The sequence below is a fragment of the Lissotriton helveticus genome, chromosome 3_1, assembly GCF_964261635.1.
Source record: "Lissotriton helveticus chromosome 3_1, aLisHel1.1, whole genome shotgun sequence".
In the NCBI taxonomy this organism is placed as follows: domain Eukaryota; kingdom Metazoa; phylum Chordata; class Amphibia; order Caudata; family Salamandridae; genus Lissotriton; species Lissotriton helveticus.
This window is the reverse complement of record NC_136061.1, coordinates 119,924,098-119,936,583: the sequence shown is the minus strand read 5'-3', so window position 1 is coordinate 119,936,583 and position 12,486 is coordinate 119,924,098.

Genomic DNA, 12,486 nt, shown 5'->3' with positions numbered 1-12,486 from the left:
GTCTGTTTGACAGCCCACTCTCTTGTATACATTTGCCAGGTATCCTCAGGTACTGATAAAGACAATTCTACTCTCATTACCTCGTCTCCCTCAAGGTGATTTCCCAATGAAGACCGAGGTCCAGTCATCTTCTGCTACTATTATGTCAAAATCTTCTGAAAAATGCAGCCAGAAGACTAATTTAATTCTGTGTGGTATATTCTCATTAGAACTGGGGTTTCTGGTTGTTAGAGCATGCACCCTGTAAAAGGAAGACCCACCACTCTAGTCAGGGTAAGCTAGATGCACACTAAAAGAAAACATGTGCTCACCCACTGGTAGCTTGGCACAGAGCAATCAGGCCTATCTAAAGTGGCAATGTGTAGACTATTTGTGCAACAGACCCACACGCAACACAATTAAAACACCACAAAAATATTCCACACAGGTTTAGAAAAATAGATTATATTTTCATGAGCAAAACAAGGCCAAAGCGGCAAACCTTCAATTAGTAGCACTGGAGTTATGAATCTGTAGAGATTAAATCAAAATACAGTGCTTGGAAGCAAATAGCGCTTAGGGGTTACTTGAGGTCGCGCGGGACCAAAGTTCTGTCCGCCCGTGATGGAGGGCAGGCTGACTATAGGACTCGCACAGGTTCTGCTGAAAAAAGTACCTTGGCTGGAGGAAGCGTTGACGTCGTAGACTTGATACGTTGGTTCCGATCTGCGCAGACGATGAAGGCTTCCCCGATGAAACCGTTTATGATGCAGGTGATGCATCGTCGTTAAGGCGTGCTATCCGTCGTCGTAACGCAGCGCAGTCTGTCGTAGGGATGCCGTCGAGCAGCTGCTGCGTCGGTGTAGAAGACGATGTGTTGATTTCGATCGGCGTAAAGTCTGCGATGAACCCCTTTTGATAGATCAGCCCAGTAGAAATCACCTTTCACGGGCCCATGACTGAATTGGCACAAATTGTCAGGACAGGACTCACAGATGGCAAAGTCCAAGCGCTGTTGCAGGGTTGCAGGAAGTCTTTGATGGTCCTGAGAGTTCAGAACAGGGGGCAAGTCAGCAAGCCCTTGCAGTCACTCTCGGGTCAAGTGAGATGGGTCAAATCCTTGTCCTCAGCAGTGCAGACATCAGCAGGCAGCAGGGCAGCACAGCCTTGGCAGAAAATCAATTCTTCCATAGCAGCAGTCAAGCAGAGTGGCAATTCTTGTAGCACAGCAGTCTTTACTTCTTGTAGAGTTCTTCACAGGTCCAGTAGTGTACTGTCTTGATAGGTTCAGTGTCCCAGTTCTTATACCCAGTAGTGCCTTTGAAGTGGGGGTGACTTCAAAGCAGGCCCCTGAGGTGCACAGGTCCCCCTTTCTTCCCAACCCTGGCTCTAGGCTATCAGTAGTGGATAATGAGCCCTTTTGTGGTAAACAGAGCACTGCCTATACAGATGTATGTGTAAGTTCCCCCCTCGCTTCCTGCCCAGGAAGAGCTATCAGTCTGTAGATGAATGCATATGAGTTTTCTGTCATATCCATCCTTACTGTGTTTGTGCACCCACCCATCTTGTGTTTGTGGCTGTCTAGAGAGAATTCACAAAGAGTAGCTGTCACCCAACCCAGAAGTGTATTGGAGGCAGGCTGCAAGGCATACAGAGCAGTAATAACAAAGAAATGTCCACTTTCTAAAAATGTCCTTTCTAAAACAGTAATGTTGAATCTAACTTTACCAGTAAAGATGATTTATCATTACCATTCCAAAGATATGAAACATGAGTCATCTACTCCTTTCTCATCAGGAATTACAGCTTAAAAGTGTTTTAAGGAATTCTCAATACTAGCCTTTGGGGGAGTAGGCCTCAAAGTAGTGAAAAACGAATTTAGGTGTTTGTCCCTACCAGGACATGCAAAGATTAACAGTACATGTCTTATCTTTTACTGACACAGTACCCTACCCTTCAGGCTACATAATAGCTACCTTAGGGGTGCCTTGTGTTATATAAGTGGATTTTAAGGCTTGTCAAATGGGTTTAAATGCCAAATCGAAGTAGCAGTAAACTGCACACACGCCTTGTAATGGCAGGCCTGAGACAGGTTTGAAAGCTACTTGTGTGTGTGGCACAATCAAAGCTGCATGCCCATTAGTAGCATTTAATTTACAAAGCCTGGATATATGGTTTAAAAGGGGCTTACAAGTCAAATAAATATGTCAATTGATTATACAGCAATGTTACCATGTTTTGGGGAGAGCACTTGCACTTTAGCACTGGTCAACAGTGGCTAGGTGCTCAACAATATACAGCAAAAAAGGAAGTAAGCAGCCAAAATGGTTGGGGAAAGACCACCCTAAGGATGATGGGTCTAACATGTGTCCCCCCAGCAGAAAGTGGAGAGATCTTCGCCAACCTCTAGGGAGTCCTCATCCCTTAGGTGAATGAACCTGGATAAACAACAGCAATGGCGCGGTCTTCCCCTAGTCTTTGTTTCACCTTGAAGTCCATACCCTCTAGGTAAATGGACCACCTCAACAATTTTGTACTCTCACCCCTCATTTGCATGAGCCACCTTAGGGGCCTGTGGTCAGTATGACTCAGGAAGTGAGTACTAGGCAGGCATAGCCTCAACTTCTTCAGTGCCCAGACCACAGCAAAAGCTTCTCTTTCTATAGCACGCCACCTTTGTTCCCAGGAGACTAACCACCTGGTGATGAAGGCTACAGGTTTGTCTGGGCCCTCTTAATTTAGCTGTGATAACATTGCGCTTGTATATAATATATAAATGATTTATAGAGCACCTGGTTACTCCAGGTGGTGTTTCCCCGCGCTAAGTGAACAGTGTCCATCCCCACCCCCAAAAAGGGTGAGCTAGCCCCTAATGTTGCCATAAGAACCATGGGGCATATTAGCAAGGTGAATTATCGCCACTTTTTTTGGCGATTTGTGCCGAGAAAGCGGCGATACTTCTAGAGCCCTATCCACAAGGGCATCTTAATGACTGGATCAAGCCCACTTTGCATGTCGGCGACAAACATCGCTAATGACATGCAAAGTGGGCGTTCCCATGTCCAACTACATGTAAAATGTGGTTGGAGGTGGGAACACCCTATTACCAAGGCAGGCGTTGGGAGAGGGAGACCTGCGATAAACTCGTTTATCGCAGGTCTCCTAACGCCTGCTCTGACCAGGTGTTTAGAGCATTGATAACATGGGGGTGTGGATCATTACGCTGATTTCACACCCATATTATCAAGGCACACATTAGCGTGAGAAAACAACGTTTGTTTTCATGCGCTAATGTGCCATATCGCCGACTATCGCCGGATTTCATTTCGTCTACGTGATGCGTATGGATAATTGCGCACTATCACGGCAAAGAAATACGGCAATAGCCGGCGATATGGGAATGTGCGTTGTGCGTTTTCTAACGCACTTCTAGGTAATATGCCTCCATGTCTCTTATGGAAAGTTAATACAGATCCTTCCTATCACAGATCAAGAGGCAAAGATTTCCATACTTTAGAGGCCAAAAAGCAGAAAGAACATCTGCCCAGTCGAGCTTTAACCCAGGAAGTAGTAATACGCGGATCTGAAATTTCTGCCCAGTACACACAATTTTGACAAGGAGTGTAATTATCAGGGATCCTTTCCAATCAGGATTTTTTTGGCAAAAACACAAAGCCTTGAAAAGAACTTTCTTCCTATCAGGGAGCCAGTGTAAAGTGGCAAAAGTAGACCCAATAGGTACCTGCCTCGGAATGTTAAGCTGCACCAGTACAGCAACATTCTGCACTCTCAGTTTAGCTAGTTTGCCTTGTAAGACACCAAGATACAGCATGTTACAGTAGACCAGCCTAGAAATAACTAGTGCCTGGATTACTAATTTCCTGGTCACCACCTGGAGAAAGCTAAGATTTTACTCAGATTTCTCAAAATTCTGAAGCACTTTTCCGCCAGATAGGAAATCTGGCTGTCAAAAGATAGTTTGGTATCAAACCATATGTCAAGGTTCTTCACCTTTGGCGTAGCTGTCAGTACAAGCCCTAATACGTCTGACTACCATGCCGAGGACCAGATAGAAGGTTATTTCCCTACAAGTAGGACTTCAATTTCACCAGCATTTAACTTGAGGCAACTCTGAGACATCCACTCCGCTAGGTCTACCAGGCAGCATCTCAGCCAGGTTGCAGAGGCTCCTCCATCCTGGGATAGGGTAATAATGAGCTGTGTGTCATCAGCGTATGACACAATGTTAAAGCCGTGGTACTCTATGACATCTGCAAGGGGGGGCATATACAGATTTAACAGAGTGGGCTTTAAAGCTGAGCCCTGTGGCATCCCCTGCTGCAGTGACCCAGCTTCTGAAAAAACAGCTGTTGAGCCACATGAAAGGTGCACTTCTTAAAAAAGGAGGCTATCCAACGCAAGGCCATCTCCCCAACTCTGTTATTCTACAGTGGTTCCAGCACAATGCTGTAGGATACGGTATCAAAAGCTGCACTTAGATCCAACATGATGAGTACAAAACTGCCCTGTCCGCTATTTGTCTCAGGGAATCGAATGCTAACAGCAGTGCCGACTCTGTGCTGAACTGTGAGCGAAAGCCTGATTTGGTCTCCTATAATAGATCCTCCTCTTCAATAAAATTGATCCACGGATCACTCACCTGTTTTTCAGCCACTTTGGCATAAAACGGAAGCAGAGAAATAGGCCTCAGAATTTCTGGTTTTGCTGGGTCTAGGGCAGGCTTTTTCAACTACGCCACAACAAGGGCCTGCTTCTTCTTCAAATGAACCTGCCTTCATCAATCAATCAATGCTTGTTAAGCACTGCTATTCACCTGTGAGGGTCTCAAGGCGCTGTGTAGGGGTAGGATTGCAGGTCCAAATGGGCGCTGTGGTTCTTTCAAAGAGGTAGTCTTAAGATCCTTCCTGAATTATGTCAGAGACAGGGAGATTCTGAGGTGGAGAGGCGTGACGTTCCAGGATTTGGCGTCAAGGTAGGAGAAAGATCTTGCAGATCCGATGGATGTTGGATAGTGCCAGTTGGGCAGAGCGTAGGTAACTGGTGGGTATGTGGAATGAGAGGCGGTGGTTCAGGTATGCTGGTCCGGCGTCATGGAGAGCTTTGTAGGCATGTGTAAGGAGCTTGAACATAACTCTTTTGTTTAATGGGGGCCAGTGTAGTTCTCGCAGGTGTTCAGAGATGTGGCTGTGTCAGGGGATGTTGAGGCGCAGTCTGGCTGCAGCATTCTGCACATTCTGAAGTTTCCTGAGGAGTTTCTGGGTGGAGCCTGCGTAGAGTTCCTTCCCGTAGTCGAGTCTGCTGCTAATGAGTGCCTGGGTGAATGTTTCCCTAGCCTCTTTGGGGATCCATCTGATGGTCTTCCGAACCAGGCAAAGAGTGTAGAAGCATGATGAGGTGACATCGGTGATCTGGTGGTTCATGGTGAGCAAAGTTAAGCTTGAGGCAACTGTCTCTAATCCAGGTGGTGACAGCCTTCATCCCATTGTGAAAGTTGTTTCTGGAGGTGGTGGGCTCGTTGGTGAAGGAGAGGGTCAGTTGGGTGTAATCGGTGTAGGAAACAATGTTGAGTCCATGGCTCCTGACAATGGCTGCGAGCGGGCCATGTAGATGTTGAAAAGCGTGGGGCTCAAGGAGTAGACTTGAGGCACTCCGCAGCTGATCTCAGTGGGTTTCGAGAGGAGCGGCGGAACACTGACCCGCTGTGTTCTACCGGTGAGGAAGGAACAGATCCAGGCCAGGGCTTTGTCGTGGATGCCGACGTCGTGGAGTCCGTGATTAGGGTGCGTTGGGAGATGGTGTCGCAGGGAGCTCAGAGGTCGATAATGATGAGGTCTGCTGTTTCTCTCCAGTGACAGAGGGAGCAGATTTAGTCGGTTGGAGAGGAGGGCAGTGTTGGTGCTGTGGTTGCTTTGGAAGCTGGTACAGTCCAGGACGTGGTTGGCTTAGTTGAACTCTGAGAGTTGGACGTCAATGGCTTTCTCTATGACCTTTGCTGGGAAGGGGAGCTGGGAGATGGGTCTGAAGTTCTTGAGGTCTGTAGGGTCAGCTGATGGTTTCTTCTGCAGGGGTTGTTCTCGGTGTTTCCAGTCATCAGGGAAGGTGGCGGTCTCGATGTAGCAGTTGATGGTGCGGCATAGCTTGGGCGCAATGGTGGTGGTGATGGAAAAGACATGTTGAGCCAGTCACCCAGCCCTGGGAGAATTCCCTCCTTACCTCACTCCAAACTCATGAGTGAGGCCAGTTCATTTGGGGAACCGGATTTCATTTTACCCTGCAAAGCGATGTGGTTTAAGCCAGACTACGAAGTATGGGGCATCTGTAGCCTCCTTTGGGAAAGAATCATAAATATTCAGACAGATGCCATGTTCTGAGGCATTGTCCGAATGATAAACTCCTGGCTGAGCACCCTGTCATCATCAGGGAGTCAAATGCTTTTTGGCATGCCTCTGTCCAAATCACATTTCTGGGCTGCTTCTTAGAAGCAGTGGTAGCTGGTTGTGAATGAGGGTGGTGGGGCGAGGGGTTTAAAAACAATAATTTCACTTACTTTTGTAAGGCCGCCGACTAGCCTCCATCTTTTTCTCTAATTCACTTCTCTTCTGGTCCAGAGTCAGGAAGCACACAGGCTCCGCTAAGCCAATCACAACACCGCTGTTAGCAGTGTTGTGATTGGTCAGAGCGCTGTCATACGGCGTTCAGATACATTACAACCCGGGTGGATAACATGCTACGTGCGCATGACTGTTCGGCCGGCCCAAGACAGCTAGCCAATCCACCATTCGCACTTAAGTGCACATATTTCCTCTTCCCCTGCTGGCTCTGACGACAGCCAAGCCCAGCCCGCCACACCCCAAACCCTTCTGCAGCATGGAAAAATAAAATTATAACAACATTGTGTTATCATTTTATTTTTCCTTCTTAGCACTGCTGAAAAGCAGTGGGCAACACTTCTCTGCCTTCGCAGAGGAGCCACCACTGCTGAGAAGTTAGCTCTGTCAAGAGGGCAACAATGATGCCATATTCCTTGACAAACCTCCTGTAGTACCCAGTCAGGCCCAAGAATACTCTGACCTCAGTCTGGATTTTAGGGGGGCTTCCAGGTCATGATAGTCTATCTTTGCCCAGAGGGGCTGCACCTTACCCCTGCCCACCAGGTGTCCCAAATACACCACAGACCTGTGCCCTATTTGGTACTTACTGGCCTTGATCAACAGGCCTGCCTGTTGCAGAGTCAGAAGCATTTCCTTGAGATGAAAAAGGTGGTCCTTCCAGTTGCTACCGTAGACAGCTATGTCACCCATATAGGCAGCTGAGAAGGCCTCAATACCAGCAAGAAGATGGTTCACCTACTTCTAGAAGGTGGCAAGGGCATTTTTGAGTCCAAAGGGCATTACACAAAATAGGTAAGGGTCCTCTGGAGTAAACAAAGGCTGACAAATCCTAGGTACCATCTGTTAGGGTTATCAGTCAGTACCCTCTTGTAAGATCAAAGGTACGTACATACTGGGCAGCCCCAAACCGGTCATTCAGCTCACCAGCCCTGGGGCTGTTATGAGCATCTGTTTTTATAACTGAGTTGAGCCCTCTATAGTCCACACAGAACCTCAGTTCAGGTGTGGTGCCTGGTGGGGCAGCTTTTGGTACCAGAACTACAGGACAGGACCAAGTGCTATTGCATGGTTCTATCATCTGGATGTATCTACGCTTGACTTCAGTTCATTCGGCAACTGGTAGGTGCTCTCCTAACTTCTTCCTATTTTCCACTCAGCCTTGATCTCGGGTTGAGAGCAATGTCAGATAAGATTGGTATGCGTCCTATCCTGTATTGGAGGATGATCTGGGTTACTCCAGAGCTCCAACAGTATCGGGCAGGTCTAGCAAAGGTACTTAGTATCTCTGGTTCTTGTAAAATACCCTGGGTTAAGAATGTAAAAAATATCCAGGAAGAAATTAAGCTTACAACTATCTGGACTGCTCCCAACAAGACTGAGGGGATATCTGAAAACACTATTGAAAAAGCCTACTGGCAGCATAAAGGTCTCGCAATACATTCCCAGAATAGCCAAAGTTCTAGTAGTGACGCATTTCTCACCGTCAAGGATACCAATAGTAGAGAAGACCTCCTGGATAAAATTGAATCTCCTTCGGTCTGGCATTTGCTCTTGCAAATATGCTATGGAACCCTCCCCCTTTGGTCTTTTACTGTTGATGCCCAGCCTGTGGGATCCCAAGGAAACTCTAGAACATGCCCTTTTCTTCTGCCCGGCCTACCAGAGAAATAGGCAATGTTGGTTATTACCCCAGTGTTGAAATCTGGGCACTAGAAACATAAAGTTTCCCTAAGGATTCTCAGAACCAACCTTAGACAGCCATTGGTCTTTGGACTTACCCGTTACTTGATGGCTATGTGGAGAGTCAAGGCTAAGTTTTGTGCCCTATCCAACAAGTAATTTACTGGAGATGTAGTGATGTGATAGGTTGTGCAATTTTTAGTGTAGTCCATGGATGCTATTAATTGGCTTCTCTCCCCTACTCCCTGTGAGAAGTTAGCCTGGCATATGATGTCCGCTATTCTAGTGGGCACCTTGCACCAGTCTAAACGACCCTTATTGATGGTGGTTGTAAAGTCAACCTTATAGACCAGCTATCCTAGTGTTAGCATGGATAAGCAGTCTTAGGCTAAAACTTCAGAGGGCATGTGAAGCCAGCTGTTTTAACATATTAACAGCCTGATTCATGTAGGCAATAGCGCTCGCAAAAGGGCCAGATTCTGAGAATCTGGCCCTTTGCGAGTGCGATTTTTGCATTTGGTATTCACAATCCCAAATGCAAAAATCGCTATTTAAGAATTCGCATATTTGCGAGGAATGGCATTTAAGGAATCTCTAATAGAGATTCCTCAAATGCTATTCATGACACATCAAGAAATTGCGATTTTGCACTTTTGGGGCCGCTATTTACCGAGAGGTCAGACCTGTCGGTAAATAGCAAAAACTCAGAAAAATGCTTTTAAAAGCATTTTTCTAAGTTGCATGTTGCACACACACATGTCCTTTGGACATGTGTGTGCGCAACACCTGTTCAAATGTGCATTTTAGGGGTGCTACAGGGTGTCCTTTGGACACCCCTGGCACCCTTAAAATCGCTATCTGATTTGCGAGTAGCAAATTGCTACTCGCAAATGAGGGATACTCCCCATTCATTCCAATGGGCCTTTTGGCCCATAGGAATGAATGGGGAGTTTTTGCGAGTAGCAATTTGCTACTCGCAAATAAAGAACATGTAGGAATCGCTATTTCATTAGCAATTCCTACATGAATGCCGTTTTGCGTGTCCTCAATAGCGAGTCGCTATAATTCGCTATTAGGGCCACGCAAAACGGCCCGTACATGAATCAGGCTGATAATCCCTTGAATACCAAATGAAAGGACAACACACAGGTACATATCTATACTACTATTATAAAGAGAGAACTTGCACCTTTTGGCCAGGTAAACTCGGGAACCACAGCACCAATCACAACACCCAATACAGCGTTGGAAAGGGCAGTTGCAGCAGAAGGACATAGGCTATGCAGACGCCCACCATATACATTTAAAATGTAAAGGAACCGTGCCAGCAAAGTAGTCCCTTTTGTGGGCGTGTCTGCATTGTGCTGTGGGTGTGTGCTGGGGGGCGTGACAATCGCTGGGGGCATTACGTCACGAGTGTTGTTTTTTCTTCCCAGGTTCTATACATTCCTGCTCCCTTTAAATAGTAATTCAGTGGAGGTCCCATTCTCTTAGAACCACCCCAAGCACAGTTATGGGCAAAAATACAACTAAAAGCCCCTGCAAAGCATTATGGGATAAGCTTAGCATAATTTTTAGCATTCATGAAAGGGTTTCAATGTTTTTGAATTTTACTCATCAGGTACATCTTGGGACAACGAGGTGAACTGCAGCTTGATGTGTAGTATTTGAAATGCTATTGCATTTGCCTCATCAGGGACATCTAGGGACGGCGAGGTGAACTGCAGCTTGATATATAATATTTTAAATGCTATTGCATTTGCATCATCAGGGACATCTAGGGACATGAGGTGAACTGCAGCTTGATGTGTAATATTTTAAATGCTATTGCATTTGCCTCATCAGGGACATCTAGGGACCATAAGGTGAACTGCAGCTTGATGTATAATATTTTAAATGCTATTGCATTTGCCTCTTGGGGACAACTGGGGAGAACGAGGTGAACTGCAGCTCTTTGTAGAATTATTTGGATACTATAATATTCACTTCCCACTGCTAATCTCGTCCCATAATGGTTTGCAGGGGCTTGATCTCAAAATCATCACCTCTCTCACTGCTTGCTGGAAGCTAATTTCACTTTTGTGAAATGACTATATGCATTTTAGCATGTAGAAATACTTGTTATTTTACCTTGAATATATGAGGTTTCTGTTTTAATAATTGGAAATCTGACGGAACGAAATATTGCGGATTTATTGTACCAAGTTCGCGCCAATTTCACCCACCTCTACTTTAAATACCCCTGCAACCCATAATCATAACCCACCCTTACTCTATAAAATACCCCAACACCCTTAAACACTAACCCATCTTAACCCTATAAATCATCCCTGTACCCCAAAACCCAAACCTATCCCTAAAAATACCCTTGTACCCCAAAACCAAAACCTAGCCCTGAACCCTATAAATACCCCTGTACCTCAAAACCCAAACATACCCCTGAACCCTAAAAATACCCCTGTACCCCAAAACACAAACCTACCCCTGAACCCTAAAATACCCCTGTACCCCAAAACCCAAACCTAGCCCATAACCCTTAAAATACCCCCGTACCCCAAAAACCAAACCTACCCCTGAACCCTAAAAATACCCCTGTACCCCAAAACCCAAACCTAGCCCAGAACCCTAAAATACCCCTGTATCCCAAAACCCAGACCTAGCCCTGAACCCTTAAAATACCCCTGTACCCCAAAACCCAAACCTACCCCTGAACCCTAAAAATACCCCTATACACCAAAACCCAAACCTAGTCCTGAACCCTAAAAATATCCCTGTACTCCATAACCCAAAACTATATCTGAACCATTAAAATACGCAAACACCCCAAAACATATACCTCAGTACCCCAAAACATATACCCCTATACCCATACTTGCCTTATCCAAACATTTTTAAAAAACATGCTTTTACCATTCATGCATTTACAACGAATTTCGTTGTAAATGTATGCGTGGTAAAAGCATATAAAATGTAATGTCATGCGTTATAATTGCATTGCGGAGTCATGGTACTTTCGTAATGAAAGTATGCAGAGTGATGATATGCGGAAAGAAATTTGCGGAATAATGTGTGTTTACCCTCCCCGTAAGTACATTGGTGGCACTGTGGCCCACATCTCCAGCAACATACTCATATTTTTTCACCACCAATTGGAAAAATTCACAGGTCGCTCTCATTGATGCCCAGCACCGACATACACTTTTAGACACACCTCCCACCACAAGTTCTAGAATTGCGAACTTTAGAGATGGGCAGCTACGTTAGAATCTCGGCATCAGCTCAACATCCTGTGATTCTAGGCAAATCGCTTTGTCTCCCCGTGCCTACCACAAATCAATGTGTTCTTCTGTCATGTAAATTGTGCTCATGCCATGTTGTCGAGTTCGCGCTATATAATATTGCAAGGAAAATAAAGTAGGGAAACTCGAGTTCACACACTACTGAACGCGCACTCTTAAGTGCATCAGCAGTGCACTGAGAATCGGAGTGTTTCACAGGCCTGTCACAGATAAGAAATGCTATCATAATGAAATCCTATGAAACAATATACTACTGGCCGGCAGCAATTCATACCCGGACAACGTCGGGACGGGCTGCTAGTCAAATATATATGTATTTATTACTAACACAACCCCTCTGCACTCTTTATGAGGTCAGAGTTCGAGATACGTTACAAGTTACTCATTAAGCATACTATAAGTTGCACAAATACAATTCTGCCCTAGGAGCCTCACGAACCATATACTAAGTAAGTGGTATAAGAACCACTTCAGGAATAGTGAATAGGCCTAGGGCCTAGGGAATCGCTGGGGCTACACTGGACAACCAAAGGTTAGGAAGTAGGAGGCCCACGGGAGGTGTGTGCAGTGTCTAAACAGACACGCGAGTTACCATAGAGTCAGAATGGGAACGTAAAAGTCACAAAGTAGTAGATTCAGGACACTTCCGGATGGACTACGGTGAAACCCTTTTAAACTAGGACACTTGGATAGTTAACACCCACGGGAGCACCGGAGCACTCGAGTTACCTCACCCAGGGAAGCCGGGTGCATAGGTGTCTTTTCGTGTCGGGTTTCGTCACTGTTTCCTATGGAGAGCTGCAAAGAAGTGCTGCAGGCGACCAGAAGTAAAGTGTCCGGGTGGATCCAAGGGTGGATCAAAGTCGTGAAGAACCTGAAAGCAGAGGGGACAGAGT